This window comes from Tupaia chinensis, unplaced genomic scaffold (genome assembly GCF_000334495.1).
Source record: "Tupaia chinensis unplaced genomic scaffold, TupChi_1.0 Scaffold000085_1, whole genome shotgun sequence".
Lineage (NCBI taxonomy): Eukaryota > Metazoa > Chordata > Mammalia > Scandentia > Tupaiidae > Tupaia > Tupaia belangeri.
This window is the reverse complement of record NW_006159547.1, coordinates 1118194-1130148: the sequence shown is the minus strand read 5'-3', so window position 1 is coordinate 1130148 and position 11955 is coordinate 1118194.

The window sequence follows — 11955 nt, the reverse complement described above, 5'->3', positions numbered from 1 at the left end:
TGCCAAGAAGACTTTGATGATCACAGAAGATAGCCAGATATAATTACTATTGTTTTTCAATGTTAGTTCCTTGGCCCATATAGTATAATATCCTGAGTTCATGAATATGTGCTTCCATTTTGGTCCAACATGGTAAGGATAATAAATGATTTTTTTCTTTTGGTAACATTTCACCTGCTAAGGCATTTCAGAACTGAAAACAAAGCAGTAGGTAAAAATGTGCAGTAGATGCTATCAGTGGAAATGTTTCTTCAGATGTCAACAGATATCCCAAGGCCAGGAAAACCTTAAAACATTGCAATATTGGAGCCAGGATTTATAATTGCTTTTGAAACGGTAGTACACTTGGCACTGAACTTTGACAAAATATAGCAATGGAATTTATGGCATTGCTTCAGAATTTCAAGGAAACTGTGATCTTAATAACTAAAATCTAATGGAAAGAAGGAAGAGAAGATTGGAGATCTAGGTTCCAGAAACTTGAATAGGCCACTTTGGCCTTTTCTTAAATCTTTGTTCTCTTCATTACAAAATACGAAATTAGGGCTCTTTGCATTCTGAGACCTCCTGGAATTCTACAGTCCTGTGATTATTATTTCGTGGTAGAAAATTTAGAGTATCATTAGTTTGTTTGCTAAGAAAATATCACTAAAAACAATGAGCTGTAAAGGATGAAAATTTATTTCCAGCATGACTGAGTCGGTTTAACACTTATCATAAATTTTTTATGAAACTATTTATCCAACTTGTAGAAATATTAACAAATATACACAACATAAGGTAATATTCAATGTTGAAGATGAATATAGGCATATCTTTGATCTGATTATTATGCATGCCTTAAAAAACATATATAGCCCACAAAGATATGCAACCATTATATGTAATGGTTTTTTAAAAAAGAATATACTTTTTTAAAAAAGAAAATATTCAGAACATAATTTACATCAATATCAAGGATAGTGTCAAAAAAAAGGATAGCATCTAAACTAATGATGGCCTTATAGATATTATGATGGTGGAAAAGGCATTTATTGGGTATCTTCTGAGAATTTTAGGAGTTAAATAACAAAAAGACTTTTTCTATAACATATGATATTTGCATATTATTATATTATAGATATGACAAAATACATGATGATATGATCTATAATCAGTGTTACCTTCCAATTTTTTTTTTTGGTAAGATAATTACAGACAACACATTTTAAATAAATTATCACCAAAGAGATTAGCGCAAAGAGGAAACTAATTTTTTTTTTTTCCATTCAGGGTCTCCTTGTTTCCCAGGCCAATCTTGAGCTCCTGATCCTTCTGCCACTACCTCCTAGGTGGTTGGAATTGCAGGCACATGGCCTTTGGGTTGGATAAGAAATCAACCCTGGCCTTCCATGTGATCCAAACCAAAAAATCACAGCATCTTAGTTGCACACCACTAGAGCTGGGACAGGGAATGAACCTTTTTAAGAGTCAGCTATGCCATAGTGCTAAAATATCTATAAATATCATCTCAAATAGACTCATAAAACCATTTATGGTGAGATCAAATGACATTAGTTTGAGTAAAGTTTTGCTGTAGAGAGAAGTAAGGAGAGTTGACAGTAATTACTTGCTATGTGACCATAAGCTGATCATCTCATCCGGATATTCCATAGTTCTCTCATCTTTGATATCAAGAGTTTGAAGTGGTGGATCTGCTTGTACAATTTATAGCTATGAGATTTAGAGTAAAACTTGGATTTACATGCCTGTTTTTATTTGCTAATTGTTTAACATTATGTAAGTTGATTTCATGTATTCAGCTTCAATTTTCTTAGATTCAAAATAAGAATAATCTGATGCACCTCTAAGGGTTACATTTGGATTAAATGAATCACAGCACATATACTTTTTCACAGTGTCCCGCACCTAGTAGGTACTTTATATATGGAGCCAAAGCTTTATGTTCTCTTTGGCATCAATATTTTCTTTTTCTAAATATTTTCACCTAAGTTTTCTTTTATTAGGGCAAACAAGATTGGAGCAAACATATATTGTATGGTTTCTTTGCTCACATTAACCTTGATGGAATCAAACAGTTTCACCAATGGTGTACATTATTAATACCAGTAAAGGAATTTGATATTCACATTTTTTAAAAAAATATTTAACTTTATTTATTTACTTATTTAAATTCGACCAGAGAAAGTCAGAATGAGAGAGAAAGAGGGAAAGTGAGAAAGCAAGCCGCCAGGTCTAGGACTCGAACTGTGGTCAGCCATGTGGGAGAAGTCTAGTACCCTTAACCACCATACCACCTGCTGGCCCTGAAATCTTCATAATTTAGAGGAAATTTGGAGGTTATAGTCATGGAGTGGTATTTAAGATGCAGAATTTGGAGGCCAGCATATGGCTTAGTGGCTACGTTGCTGAACTCACACAGTTGACTGCAGTTTGAGTTCCAGACCCAGTGGCTTTAAACTCATGGAGGGTGTGTGTGCCAAGATCCCAGGAGGAGAATGGAGAAGAAGATATTGTTGTATGGCTATTCCCCCAGGGAGTGACTCACTTTTCCTCTTACGATCTCTCTCTGGTGAGTGCAACCACCCTAAGGCATAAACCTCTAAAAAAAAAAAAAAGAAAAGAAAGAAAAGATGCAGAATGGCTATTTTGGTAAAGTAAATACCAGATAATTTTCACTGAAATTAAATAAGCCAAATATATTAAGAATGCATCCCTATGTTGCCAGTGGTACCCTTACTCTTCTCCTTTCCAATCTAGAGTTTTAGGTTTTCTCTCCGTAGTTGGGCTGATGCGATGAACTGTGGCAAACTGTAGAACCCCAGGGAATTTATTTATGCCTAACTATCTGTTATATAAGCTTTTCCCAGAGAGATCAAGTATACAAAGTGAACTGTCATACACTTTGTGCTCTGATGCTCCACTCTGAAATCTCTCTGCTAATGGCAGATCCAGGGAATTTCAGATGAAAAGACATTTGATAAGTGATAACATGCAAAAACTCTTTTACTAATTGCAAACCCAACATAGCATGACAGATACAGCAAATTAAATGTAATCCTAGTAATTCATCATAGGGTTTTCTTAGGTGGTAGGATGTTCTGGTTTCATAAGAATGTCAAAGTTCCCTCAAGGACCTACAGGAGAGGTGACTGCCAATTTATTTTGTAGGCTTTAATGTTCAAGATGCCCATCTGGCTCTGGGGCTCACCTTTTTCTGGCAAAGATGCCTGGCTAAGCATTCACACTATCTGGAGCTCGGTGCTTGTATTCCGGCTCAGTGAAGTATTCACAAGGCCATCTGATATGTTCACAGTAATTGATACAGCATTTTAATTTTTTTTTGAGAAGTTTTTGCCACAAGGCCAGACAGACAGACAGAGACAGAGAGACGGAAAGCGAGAAATCGCCCCCCCCGGGGGGGGGGATGGCCACACCACAATCCCTTCTCCTCCATTCTCCTCTAGGGATCTTGGGCATGCACGCACATGCGCCTGGCGTGAATTTTAAGCCACTGGGTCCAGGACTTGAACCATGGTCGACTACATAGGAGTCCAGCAACATAGACATTATGCTAACTGCTGGTCCTCAGCATTTTAATTTTAATTTTACTATTAAATACACACACACACACACACACACACACACACACATACACACAAATAGGCTATTGGCTGGTTTTACTTTTGATATCTTTTTCATGATTATGTAATGCTATTCAGACACAATTAATCAATTCTCTCATAGCAGCTATGGTATGTTAGTTTAAGAAATTAAAAAGCATTTTCTGGGGCTTTACCTTGAACACTATCTTCTTAAATATAAAGTTATCTAGTGATCGTATATCTCAGTTGGTCTTGTCTCCCCTCAGTGGAGGTCTGTTGTCATAGTATAACTATGGAGAACGTCCTCTTTCATCTCCACAGTGTCCTGGCTCAGACAATTTACCCTATACTCTGCTTAACCATATTAAGTACCACAGGTTCTTCTTAAGATTCCACTCTTTCTGTCTTTAAGTACTAAATTCAGGGCTAAGTGAATAAGTTTCTGGAATGTGGTTAAAAAATTTAAAAAAAATAAAACTTTGTCAATACATTGGTAGATACTGGTACAGGATGGAGCTGAAAGAAATTGACTGACATTCATGACCAATGTCCTAGTAGAGGGTTGGGGTAAATGTAAGTAAAGGATTGAAGAGACAATGTTAGAAGCTCCTGTAATCAATCAATAAACGGGTTTGATGTCAAAAGAGCCTACTGGCTAAAGTAATGAAGAGAACAGAAATAGGAAGTTAAAAACCCCAGAGAGGGACCATTAGGTGGCGTACTGATTACGTTGCCAGACTCCTACATAGCAGACCATGGTTTGGGTCCCGTGCTTGGAGACTTAAAACTCATGCAGAGTATGTATGTGTGCGTGCCTAAAATCCCGAGAAAAGAATGGAGGAGAAGGAATTTCATCGTAGCCATTACCTCTGGGGAGTGATTTCTTGCTTTCTTGCTTTCTCTGTTTCTTTGGCAAGCACACACACCCTATAACAAAAATTTCTCTTAATAAAAAAAAAGACTCAGGAGACTATGAACTCCAAAGAAACTGAACTGATGTCAAATCAACAGGAGACTTTGTCATATGCAAAACTTGAACTATTTTGTTGAGAAAATTTAAATTAGTAACTTTGTCAGCAACAGAAGGAGAGAGTATGTATTTTCAGACTTAGTCATCCCACCAACCCCTTGTCAAAGGTATTTTGGGCTTCCCATTTAAAAATATTTGAACTGTCAACTATATATTTTTTCTTGATCTGAAACCCACTAAGCAACTTCCTTCATTTCCCTATGAGGAAAAAAAAAACACATTATTTATATTTCATAGTAGAAATTAGTAAATTAGTAGTCTGATAAATATATATGAAAAATTAGGCAAAGTAGGTTTCTTGTAAATTTATTCAATGTGAGAACATCCCTAAATTCAAGTCACAATGTGGTATGTGCACACTCTGGGGAAAACTTCATAATTTTATCACTTTCAAAAATCACTTGCTCACCCACTATCATGAAGTCAATAGATGCCAAGTACAGTAAATAAATAAATTTCTAACCACATGTCTCAAAGTACTGAAACAAAGCCAAAGAATAAATCACTAGTAATAAGGGGAAGAAATAAAATTTAGATTTCCCAATTCTCGTTTGTGGCTCAGTTTATTAACAGATACTTTTAAAACTGTGGATTAAATTATGAGGAGAAAGTGTATGCTTATAGTGTTTGAGAAGAGACATAAAACTACTTAAGTATACCAGTCACAATTCATTTAAATAAAAATTGACTCTAGCATATTCACAGGGCAGTCAAAGCCATTAACCTGAGATAACATTATTTGTACTTGACATTAAGCATCACAGACCCATTTTAGATATAACATTTAAATCCTAGACTTAGTTCAAGTAGTTGGGTGCATCCTTCCATCAATGAATTTTTTTCCATTTTTAGCCCTAAGTGTAAATTTTTATTTATTATATTTTACAACAGCAATACATTTCATCTCCCTCTCTCAGCCACCACAGAATAGTCCAGTTTCTTTTCCCAGGAGCATCTACTGTTCCTGGATTCTCGTAGGTTCCTCCTCCAATTTGTCTTTTGAAATTATACATGCATGCACACACACTCATAATTTTTTTTTTTTTACACAAAAAGGTACTACACAATAGATGTTATTTTCATGCCTTGCTTTTTAAAAAATAAAATATTCTTATACTGAGTATTTTTTTTTTGAGAGGTTTTCACTATAGGGCGCGTGCACTCGCCAGACAGACAGAGAGAGACAGAGAGACAGAAAGAGAGAAATCACCCCCCACGAGGGATGGTCATGCCGCAATCCCTTCTCCTCCATTTTCCTCTCAGGATCTTGGGCACACACGCACACACGCCCGGCGTGAGTTTTAAGCCACCGGGTCTAGGACGCGAACTGCAGTCGACTACGTGGGAGTCCAGCGACATAGCCATTACGCTAACTGCTGGTTCCTATACTGAGTATTTTTTAAAAGAATTATTTTATTTAACTTTATTTATTTATTTTAATTTGACCAGAGAAAGTCAAAGTGAGAGAAAGTGAGAAAGCGAAAGTGAGAAAGTAAGCTGCCAAGCTCAGGACTTGAACCACTGTCAGCCATGTGGGAGTCCAGCACCCTTAACCACCAGGCCACCTGCTGGCCCAAGAGTAGTATTTTTTTCTTTTTTTAAATTTTGCCAGGGGCCACATGCGCTCACCAGAAAGAGTGAAGGAATGAGTGAAAGCACTTTCCCATGGAATATGGTCATGCAATCTTCTCTCCTTTATTATTTTCTTCTCTTCAGGATTTTGGGCATACATGTCAACTTGGACCCAGAATGTTTCTTATGCCCTTGGATAGGAGACAGAGACCGTGGGGTTGGCCATGTGAGACAGAGCTGCCTTAATCACCTGGCCACAGCTGGCTCCCAAAAAGTAACATTCTTTTCTATATCATTTAAATAAAACTGTTGTACTCTTTTTAATGGTACATCATTTTCTAGTGAATGCATGAACATAATTGATTTGATGCAACTGCAATTATTAAGCATGTATGTTGTTTCCAATGCTGACCTGAATTTCACTGTGCATCTTCTATTTTGCTTGATGAGAGGGAGCTTAATAACTGAGAGCAGAATACCTGGGTAAAGGTATATGCAAATTTTAGATTTCTATATATTTTTTCAAATTACAATAGACAATATTTCAGATAGTATTTCCTCTGACTATTTGTAGGTGTATAGAGAAGTGACACTTTGCCCCATCCCTACCCACAACATGTGGATTCAAACCTTTAGTTCTTTGTTTATGTGGTAGGTTAAAACAACAACTATTTGTAGTTAACGTTTAAATTTATCTTAAATTAATTCTGACATCTTACTGTGTTTAAGATCCAATTTCTATGAAATGTTTATATCTCTTGCCTGGAGGAAGAAAATGCTAGTGGCTTCAAAATCCATAATTCCTTTTGTCATTTATCAAGGAACCATTTTTCAACCTTCCCTGTGGGTAGATGTCTAAATTTTTACTGAACAGAAATGTGTATGTAATTTCTATGTTATGCTTTTTATTTTATGAGGGGGAATGAGACAAAGAAAAAGAGAGGGAGAGATAGAAGAAAAGGAGCAACAGAGTAGATATTTTTAGTCTACCCTTCCTCCTGAGAGGTCCCAGATTCCTAATTACTTAGGATTCCATGTATGTGTGTTCAGATTGTTCCAAGAACTGAATCCAAACCAGCCATGTAGCTTTCAACCTCCCAAGCCATGGGCCTTATCTTTGTGTCACTGCAACTGTTCCTCTGTTGTGCTTTTTGTTGTTATTTTTTTTATTTCTCCCATGAGAGAAAGATACATAGAGAGAAATGTAGCAGAGAGAGGTATTCCCAACAGGGTCTTGACACCACAGTCCACTTTGGTTTTAGCCAGTCGAGATTACAGGCATGAGTGAGTATACCAGACAAACTCAGGGAACTCCCAGGACAAGAACCCAATGTCTTTTCCATGGGGGTCCACTGGTGTTACTGATGTATCATGGTCTGCCCCTCAGTGGTGTTTTTTTCAAGATATGTGCCTTCTCACTGTCTTTTCTCTTTTGTAATGACTGAAATTTTTAACAGATGGCCTAAGTAAAACAGCCATTTTAGACTATGGATACAGCTACATTTATAAGATGGTCAGACAATGTAATATCTGTCCTGTTTATATACACGCTATTTTATGAGACAGAAAATAAAACCGTAACTATAAAAATGATCTTGTCTTAGCTATTGTTATTTTAGCATCTGTTACGGAAGCTTTATCTATATCTTAACTCACACAGACAAATCATATTGGGAATTTAGCATTGCTATTATACACCCTGAAAATAGACTCTGAATCGTTCATGCAAAATTTCATCCCCAATACACTATTTGCTCTTTGCTTTCTTTATAATTTTCTCAGTAAATTGGCTTAAATTTTTTTAATCCAAATCATCATGAAATCCTTTTTATGGAGCCTATATGACTAATTTTTATGCATGTATCTCTCACCCTCCTATGGAATGCTTATTTATTATTTTAGTTGTTTTGTAAGAATATATTTTTTAAACATAATCTTGACATTTACCTCATAGTGTACACAAAAATCAATGTCATATGCATTATAGACATAAAAGTTATAAGTAAAGCAACAAATTTTAGAAGAAAGCACTTGATAAGAAAAAAACTTTTGACAGCGAAGTGGTCAAAATTTTTTTTGTTAACGTAAAATTAAATTAAAATGAAATTTGCTAACCTAAAATTAAAAGAGTATAAATTGGACACTTTAAGATTAAAGACTTCTGTTCATTAGAAAAAAGTGAAAAAAAAATGGCAAGCATAGACAAGGAGAAAAGATTTGCAATTTTTGGAAAGGCACTATATCCTGAATGTCTGAAGAACTCCTAGAAGTGAGTGAAATAAAGACAGACAACCCAATAGATAAGTAGGTAAAAGACATTAACAATCACTTCTCAAAAGAAATAACCAAATAGTCAATAAGTATATGAAAATGTTAACCACAGATATTCATCAAGAAAATTCAAATTCAAGCCACAATGAGATACCATTGCATATCCACCAAAATAGCTAATGCTCGACAATACTGACGATATAAAATAATTGGTGAGAATGTAAAGAAACTAAAATTCTCATGAACTATTTGTTGGAATGTCAATTGGAAAACTATTTTCAGAATCTACTATGGTTGAAAATATGACTATTCTATAGCCCTGAAAACTATTCCCAATAGAATTGTGTGAGTACCTTACAAGAAAGGTACAAAAACGTGTAATATTAAAATATAGAAATAATCAACTTTCACCAATAGTAGAAAAGATCATAAACAATAAAATACTGTGGATAAATTAGCATAAATGATATTACACCGAACAACTATATTAAATGATATGGATAAATCTTACTAACATATTAAGCCATACACTTTTATCCAATGCCAGAGGGCATGTGTGTGTGTGTGTGTGTGTGTGTGTGTGTGTGAGAGAGAGAGAGAGAGAGAGAGAGAGAGAGAGAGTGCCTTCCCCCCAAAGGAGACTGGTCACACCACAATCTCTTTTTCTCCAATTCTCCATCACATCAGGACCTCTGACATGTGCACGTGTACTCAGCAAGTTTTTCAAGCTATCAGGCTGGATTCCAACCCTAGTTGGCCATTTGACTACCTCTGAACAGAACTTAATCATGGCATGATAAAACTATGCCAGCAATACACTCTTAACAGGGATGCTATTCTCCTGCCAGAGGGTGAAAATTATTCTTAGACATGAGAAAAATACATATATTTAAACGTTAGTAGTGGAAGATGAAGCACTTCTGGACAGCTAATGTATAGCATGGCTAACAGGACTGCATTGGACAGTAGAAATTTTTCTAAAAGGGTAGATTTAAAATTCTCTTATCGGGACCAGCAGATGGAGTAATGGCTATGTCACTGGACTCCCATGTAGTTGACCGCAGTTCAAGTTCCAGACCTGGTGGCTTAAAATCACACGGGGCAGGGAACCAGCAGTTAACATAATGGCTATGTCACTGGACTCCCACGTAGTCAACCCCGTGGTTCGCGTCCTGGACCCGGTGGCTTAAAACTCATGCCGGGCGCTTGTGCATGCGTGCCCAAGATCCCGAGAGGAAAATGGAGGAGAAGGGATTGCAGTGTGACCATCCCCCATGGGGGGCGATTTCTCGCTTTCTATCTCTATCTGTGGAGTGCACGCACCCTATAGCGAGAAACTCTCTAAAAAAAAAAAAGTAAAAATCACGCAGGGCATGTGTGCATTCATGCCCAAGATCCCAAGAGGAGAATGGAGGAAAAGGGATTGCGGCGTGGCCATCCCCCCTGGGCGGTGATTTCTTGCTTTCTATCTCTGTGTTTTTCTGGCAAACGCCTGTGCCCTGTAGCAAAAACCTTTCTTTAAAAAATAAATAAATAAATAAATAAAAAATAAATAAATAAATTATAGAAATAAAATTCTCTTACCACATCAAAAAAGAAGAAAAGAAAGAAAGTGAGAAGGATGGAAGGAAGGAGACCAGGAGGGTGAGGAGAAGAGGAAAGAAATTGTAACTATGTGAGGTGATGGATATGCGAGTGAATTTGTGGAGATCATTTAACAGTGTATACATATATCAAAATATCAAATTATATACCTAAAATAAATAAAATCCCTACTTCTCAGTTTTATACCTCAATAAACATGAAAAAAATAAAAGTCACTGATGGGCATACTGGGTGAAGGGTAAAAACCAGTAGTTAGAATATCTTGTGACATTAAAATTCCATGGTGGTTGATTAGCAAACAGTGTAAGATTTCCTTAAGTAAAAGTTTTAAAAAGTTGAAGAAACATTGACGTGAAAAACAGGATCAATCTCACAGCACAGTGGTTAAGCACAGTGCATTGGGAACCAGATTATTCATGACCAACCATAGATCAGAACCCAGTTCTGTTCACTTGAAAAACATGCTGGGTGCACATGTGTATATGTGTGTGTGCAAAATCTGGATGTGATGAAGTGGAGAAAAATGGATTTCAATGTGACCGTGCCCCATGGGTGGGTGGTTTCTCTCTCCCTCTCTGTCAAGCGCATGTGCCCTCTGACATTTAAAAACAAACAAGATTCAAACACATATAGATTAAATGATCCCATTTAAGTTGAAAATATATGTATGATGTTAGAATTTAGTACACGAGTATCCCTAGTTAAGGAGGAACTGGGATAGGAAAAAAAAATAAGAGGAGCATATATAGTGTTGCTTACATACTTTTTCTAGAATTGGGAACAAATATAGGCTTATATTAAATTTATGATTTTTTAATTTACATTCAATCATATGATATGGGTTCTCAAAGTATAAATGCATTGCATGTCAAGAAGTCAAAGATATTATCGTACACAGTAACTTTCCATTATGCATAATGAAGACTTGCTTACTGTTCTATAATAAATTATGGGACGATTTTAATAATATTTTTGTTTTCTGTTTGTATATGTACATATTTTGAGTGTGTCTGCTTTTCATTCATTTATTGTTTGTGTTTTTAAATTATTCTATAAAAACAATGTTACAAAATATGATGAATCCTATTTCCTAAGAGGGTATCTTGACTCCTCTTAAGTACTATGAAACAATTATCATGTGCTCCTTTCCTCATCTATCTAATTGTAGCAGATTACATTATTTTTCTTAGTATTTACTTTTGTATTTTTACTTACATCAGTGTCGGTGCTATTTGATTTATCAACTCTAAACATTTATTTAAGAGTTATTGGTAAAATTAATCTTTGAAAATGTGAAAAATAAACTGTTATATTAAAATTTTTTACCCTTTACTCACCTTTGACTGATTTTGTAGTTACAGTACTTACACATTGTCCTCGTTTTTAAAATAAACTCTCTTCAGTATTTGCTTTAGTCTCATCCTTAAGCATCATTACCCTGTCTTTCCCAGGACAAGGGCTAGAGGATTAAGGCTGGGTGTTACTCAGTAGGATATGCAGGGAATACGCCAATTTGTTTTTTTTTTGTTTTTAATGATCAGCATCTATTCTGATTGGTCACAGAATCTTTTCTGACTGCTCGATGCCTGAGGTATTCTGTTTTATTAAATATTTAAAAAATAATCCCATTCAATGACCTTGCCTCGCCTTTGTTACTTAGGGTAGTTCTTCCTGGCATTTAATGGTTTGGAATCATAGATTTCACAGTCATTAGATATGGTACTTTTGTTTCTGTTTCTTATTTTTCTTCTGTTTTTCCTTCAGGCAATAGATAATTCAAAACTATATAGTCTATCATGTTACATTAGAATTCCTAGATATAATTTTATGAAACTTATTTTTAGATAAGGCAAAAAATAAAAACACTGTTTT